The sequence below is a fragment of the Helianthus annuus genome, chromosome 17 (assembly GCF_002127325.2).
Source record: "Helianthus annuus cultivar XRQ/B chromosome 17, HanXRQr2.0-SUNRISE, whole genome shotgun sequence".
Taxonomy (NCBI): Eukaryota; Viridiplantae; Streptophyta; class Magnoliopsida; order Asterales; family Asteraceae; genus Helianthus; species Helianthus annuus.
The window spans coordinates 138,026,578-138,033,740 of NC_035449.2; positions in this window are offsets into that span (position 1 = coordinate 138,026,578).

Genomic DNA, 7,163 nt, shown 5'->3' on the forward strand with positions numbered 1-7,163 from the left:
TTACTTAATGAAGCTCACAAGTCCCGTTGTTCCATCCATCCGGGGGCGACCAAGATGTATAATGATTTAAAACAAAACTATTGGTGGCCCGGAATGAAAACAGATGTCGTAAAGTACGTAGAAAAATGCTTGACATGTCTACAGGTCAAGGCGGAGCACCAAAAACCATACGGTAAACTCCAACCGTTGGAAATCCCGGTTTGGAAATGGGAAAATATTACAATGGACCTATTAACCAAACTACAAAAGACGAACCGAGGTTTCGATGCTATATGGGTAGTGGTGGATAGATTGATGAAAAGTGCTCACTTCATTCCGATTCGTGAGACTTATACGTCAGAAAAGATGTCAGAAGTTTACACTAATGAGATAATAGCACGCCATGGAGTACCGGTATACATCGTGTCTGATAGGGATACCCGGTTCACTTCAAAATTTTGGCGAGATTTCCAAGAGCAAATGGGGACCAAATTGTTCATCAGCACCGCCTACGATCCTCAGACGGATGGACAGAGCGAAAGAACGATACAGACGCTAGAGGATATGCTACGGGCATGTATCATTGACTTCGGTGGAAGTTGGGATGTTTATCTACCTTTGCCGAATTTTCATATAACAATAGTTACCATTTGAGTATCGGCATGGCACCTTACGAGATGCTATATGGTAGAAAATGTAGAACCTCGGTGTGTTGGGGTGAGGTGGGACCACGCGAATTGGCCCATATAGATATAATTCAGGCCACTAATGAGAAGATTGAAGTGGTACGAGCTCATTTGAAAGCAGCCCAAGATAGACAGAAGTCTTATGCCGACAAAAGACGAAGACCGATTGAATTTCAGATAGGCGATATGGTTATGCTAAAAGTTTCCCCATGGAAGGGCGTAATGATATTAAGAAAAAGGGGGAAACTAAGTCCGAGGTTTATCGGGCCATTTAGAATCATCGAACGGGTCGGTAAGGTGGCTTATCGCCTCGAACTACCTGAAGAGTTGAGGGGGATACATGGCACATTCCATGTGTCGCAACTGCGGAAGTGTCTAGCGGAGGAAATATCTTACATCCATTACGATGATATCGAGGTGGATGACAGACTGAATTAGGCGGTAAGGCCATTGGAGGCTTTAGATCGAAAGGTTAAGCACTTGCGAAATAAACAAATCGATCAAGTCAAGATCAAGTGGGAGCATAAGAAAGGTTCGGACACTACGTGGGAGTCCGAAGAAGAGATGAGACGTCTCTACCCTACATTGTTCGGTACGTACCTTGGTTTCGGGGACGAAACCCTTTTAATGTGACAACCCTCACCAAATCAGGTATCCGTACGACTTAATTAATAATTAATTACTGCCTAATTACTGTGCTTGATTGAAACTATGGATAAATTGCTACTTGAAATACTGATACGTGTACATACTTGCATCATACTCTATTTGCTGTCACTCCATTATTTACATACTGAACTCTAGTGACAACCTTGATGCACAAAAGCACAGTAGCACTATGAACGGATAACCTATTAAACATGCTGATATAGCCAGCATCAGGCAGACACTGCCTCTAAGGCCTGTATGAGCCTGAGATATTTTACTACATTAGAAGATAGTGTAGGGATATAAGGGTTGTAGTACTGTGTCACTAGGAATAAGTTACAGTGACCGGATGTGCCTAAAACGTACTCTAAGTACAAAATTCAGCACTTTAACTAAAAATTCAGCATTTGGTTAACTAATAAAGTGCCAAGACATGAGAAAAATATTACTAGACACTTTCCAAAGTGTCGGGAATAAGTTGTGTCACTAAAAATAGTAATAACGACACTTTAAAGCTTTGTTAAGCACTTTAACGGATCACTATCCAACCGAACAACCGGACTTTACCCGGAACATAAAAATATTGCCATTAACATTGTTTATCTTTTTCTGAGCCAGTTAGGGTCCCTGAATACCCTAACACCCACTGTAATGCACAACACACTAGTAACCGAGTTAACCTCCACTTAACTTAACTTTATCTTAACACCTAGTTGGAATGGAACCGGATTACCCCCCCCCCCCCAACCCCAACCGAGTTCGGTCACTATGTGACCCCCATTGTACTTCACTTGATTATTTTATTCACTCTTGCCTAATATCTAGGCTACACTTAAACCATTGGTTAATGAACTTGAAATTTGCCTATAAGATCAAGCACTTGCACATCATAACCCTCACTTAACAACTCACAACACACACTCTCTCCCTCTCCTTGCTCCATCTCGGCCGAGATCAACAACAACCATCCATCCATCGTCGAGCTTTGATCAAGCAATTCCAAGTAACTACAAGTCTCAAGGATCACATACGAGGAAGCTTGGTGCATTCGGAACGTGAAGGACCTCTTCTCATTGCTTTTATCCACCCAATCTTCGACTAGATTCTTCCCTAGCCTCGAGCTAGTAGTAAGTTGCTACATACGCCCTCTCGATCTATTTTAAAGTGGTTAAAATGAAATGTGGCAGTTAAAACTCATGAACTTACAAGATGATATGTAAAAGCCTACTAAAAATGTTAAAGATGTTGGTTAAAAGCTATGATGTTGTGTAAATCTTGTAAAACTTGTCTTGTGGTGATTATTTAGTGCCGATCTATATTGTGGTAGCTCGGATCATCATCTAACCCGGGTTAGTCATGTTCATGAAACATGACATAGAGTATGTTCAAGGATGAAAGAGGTTAAATGATGAAACTCTACCACACACTAAACATGAACTTGTGTAAAATCGATTTTACTTATGAAATAGTGTTCAAAACTAGTAGATCTACGGATCTACAAACGGTATTTTCAAAGGACCAAGTGTCAAAGAAATCATATTTTCTAAAACCGGATCTTACACGAACAAGAATGATTTTTAAACACACAAGGGTGAAGACACTTGTGTAACACTAAAATCCGACAAAGAACTAGTTTTGTCAAATTTTACAAGAAGTTGTAACGATGGAATTTCTTTAAAAACGAGACTTTCAAGAAACGAAGTTGATTTATATAAAGATCCACTAAAAGTAATGGGATCTACTTCATATTCCGGACAAACTACGAGTTCATGTAATTTTTGCGATTTACATATATATTGACCAGTTTGATGCTTTGGAAAATTGTTTTGGTTGAATGAGAAAATTGTTGAATTGAATTTTAAAAGAAAATGATACGCTTGAAAGGGTGGCCACCTCCAGTTTCAGGGGAAACTCTGTCGAAATTTTTCCAAAAACCTAACACTTAGAAATATTTTCACTACAAGTGTTATAAATGTATTTCTGACTTGTTTTCAAAGTGTAAATTTCGCCACGACTTTATTTACAAAATATCGGAGGTGGGATTTTCACAAAATAAAACGGGGTAAATATATATTTGATATATATATTTTTCATAGTGTCACTTGTATAAATGTTTATGATTATTTTGTGAAATATACAAATATTATTTTTAGGGTAAAAATAATATTACCAATTGTAACGGCTCCAAAATAATACGAACGCCTTCACAATAATTATTTAAGTTACACCGGTAATTATTATTACCACTCGATCTTTAAAACGTAACTTACGCATTTTAAGAAATATTTTTGAACGCGTATTTTGTCAAGGTATTATTTTGGGAAAATTATATGTATTAAAATATAATATTTTTGGGAAAAATATTTATATTTTGGAGTTAGAAATAAAATATATTTTAAGTGAGACTTAATAATATATTTCGAAGTTATACGAACGCACATGTATTAAATCCCCCATCCTTGGGAAGGAAAATAATTACCAAGTATTTACAAAATGTAAACACGAAATAGTTGTCTAACTATTTCCCAAAAACTTAAACCATGAAGCTAAGGCACGGCCGTCCGTCCGTCTAATAGAGTTAGTACGTGTAGGTCGTCGCACAGCTGCTTGATCAGGAGATATACTTGGTAGAGACGCACCACTGTGAGTTCATGTCCCCCTTTTCTCTTAACTGTTTTCAGTTTTCTAAACTGCGGGGGTGAAATACATGTTACTATATTTATGAGTACTTTATACATGGTATGGTTAGCGTAAGGAGGTTTACTACTTAGATCATGTGAGTGGGTAGGCGGAAACTTGAGGCCATTAATCCTCAGGGTAGGACCGAGGGACAGGAGCGCTAGATCTATCTGGGTGTAGCAAGCCCAGCCCCAGGCCCAACAGTACGGACCTCGGGGTGACTTTGTGCCCAACGCATAAATCCGCTAGGTTTGAGTCTTCCTACTTGCACTTCACACATATCAATGGCCTTGCAAACCATTGGTGTTCTCTTTTTCCTTATTTGCTACATACCAGGATTTTATACATACAAAGGTTTTACTTACTCACTTACACATGAACTCGCTCAACATTATTGTTGATTTTTCCACTTACATGTATTTCAGGGAATTAAAGATCTGGCGCGGTATGTTATGTTTTCCCACTGCAAGGTGTTACGAGGTCATCCGGGTTTAGGGGATGTGACTTTTTCCTGGACGAGTCACAGTCCTTAAACTGTGTTTGTTTCATGTTGATGTTTGTGTTTTCTGAACAATGATATATGTTATCAGGTTGTAGTTTCAGTTGCTTGAGTCAACGTCCTAAGACAATGTTGTTGTATTTGGTTTTTAAAACTTAATCCTATGGATGATCTTGCATGGCTTTTATTTCATATAGCTTTGTTATGATTAAGCTATGGTATTAAGAAGTCACACCAAAATTAACCACGCTTCCGCAAAGCCAGGGTGTGACAGCTTGGTATCAGAGCTCTGATCATAGCGAACTAGGATTCCTTCTCGAGTCTAGACTATGATCACTAGGGCTCTCACCAAAACATTTTTACACTGCATACCACTTAAGTCCAGATCCAAAACGTTTTTACAAACAAATGTTGAGCCTTAATTATTATTTTTAGGCTCAGTCTTGGAGGCCGAGGTAGTTGGCTAGTGGGACTAGGGAGTCAGTCTGGGAGGCTGGGAGAATTGGCTAGTGGGACTAGGGAGTCAGTCTGAGAGGCTGGGAGAATTGGCTAGTGGGACTAGGAAGAGCAGTCTGGGAGGCTGGGAGGCTAGTGGGACTAGGAAGATCAGTCTGGGAGGCTGGGAGGCTAGTGGGACTAGGAGAACTATTTGATTATTTAATTGGTGACTAATGTGTTTATCTGATTGTATGATTGATTATTTGTGCATATCTGTGTTTGTGTTACAGACACCATGGACTCGTCCGGCACTGGTGATTCGGACACCACGGGCCCTAGACCCATTATATCAGACGACTTAGAGTCTTCGGAGCACGAGGTTCACACATCAGACGTTACCAGCACAGACGAGGATGACTTCCAGCCCTTTGCGTTACCTGATGATGCTGTTGAGCTCGCTGATGGCCCTGTTGCTGGGGACCTACCGCTAGTGGAGATCCCTGCCCCGATACCACTTGCTTCATACCCTGCTCTTGATATACTCCTCGACGCCGACGCTGATGACGACGTCGATCTATTTGATGATGAGCCCCTAGAGGATGATGTTCAGGGCGAGGCCCTTCTAGCTGCTGGTGATCTTTTGTTACTCGCAGATGCTCCCGCTGAGGAGTCACCTGCACACTCACCGGTCCCAGACTCTTTCGAGTCTGTGGCTTCCGCACCATCGCATACGCAGAGTGTGCAACACTTTTCTCACGGTTCAGATCCTGATATGGCATCCTCTGTTGCCCCTGCCCCGAGCTTTGCTTTCGATCACGATGTTGAGGAGGATTCCGATCCTGTCTTTCCCCCTGGGTTCGACCCAGATCAGGACATAGAGTTTATACCACTGGATCAGCCTATGGAGGACCCCGTTGACCCAGTTGACCCGGTTGATCCCATTGACCCTGCTTTTGATTTTGAGATGGCATTTGATGACCCCGAGCCTGCCATGGCCCCCGAGCCGGTGGCCGCTTTAGACCCTGCGTTTGAGCATGACCCTGTTCATGCTGGTATACCCGTCGTTGATCCTGTGATTGCTGACCCACCCATTGATGATCACCCGGTTGATGCTCCACTATTAGAGGGTGACCATGTTGTTGCTGCTGACCATGTTGATGCCCCTTTCATCGTTGATGCACTCATTGACCCTATTGTTGCTCCCCTACCTGATCCTGTTCCCCTGGAGCCCGAGCATGCACTATTCGCAACCCACATTGATCCCAGGTATGCGCACATCCAGAATGGGTGGATTGACACTGATGATGAGCTCCCACCTGTTCCCCCACATACCACCGATGCACGTCACATTGATACCTCTTTTTCGTTCCCTCAGTTCACACCTCCAGCTCGACCTGGAGCGGGTTCTTCGGCTCATCCCTTTGGACATGTACCGGTACCTATCTCAGTTACACCATAGTTTTCTACTGCTATTCCCCCTGTTCCACCATTCTCCGTGCCCCCTTTCGATCCAGCCAGTGAGCCATTACTCTGGACGTCACCACCTGTTATGCCACCGACCGACCCCTACCATCCTTTCCATATGGGGTATTCTATTGAGGACGTTCTGATGTCATTTGTTGTCCAGCACGAGGCACTCACACGGCGCATTCAGGAGCTTGAGAGAGCTCAGCCACCGCCATGCCAGTGTCAGGGTCAGACCCACCCTGCTTCTTCGCAGCACCCTCGACCGTTGTTACCTGACTATGCTGCACGCCTTTTGGCACTAGAGCAGCAGGTTGCTTCTTGGTTGCGTACCCAAAGAGCCATGGAGGAGGACTGGCTCCATTTGCGTCGTTTGTTCTACACCCATTTTCCCCCTCCTCCACCGCCATCAGTGTAGAGCTCTTCAGTACCGTACGGGTGGACGTTGGTGAAGACGGCGATTGCTTTGACCGCACAGCATTTTTGGAGACTACATTCGGATTCTGACTTTTGTTGACATGTATATGGATGTATTGACACTGATTTGATATTCTTTTGGACTGGGGTGATGTAGCCCTTAGTCGATGATGATGTATGACACTATTATGTACCTGCACACTTTACTATGTGGTTTCGATATATGGCAATCGCAGTATTCTCATCATATATGATGTTTGATATGATTCTAACATGGGATGTTGTGTGATTGATATGATTGTAACATGGGATGTTGTGTGATTGATATGATTGTAACATGGGATGTTGTGTGA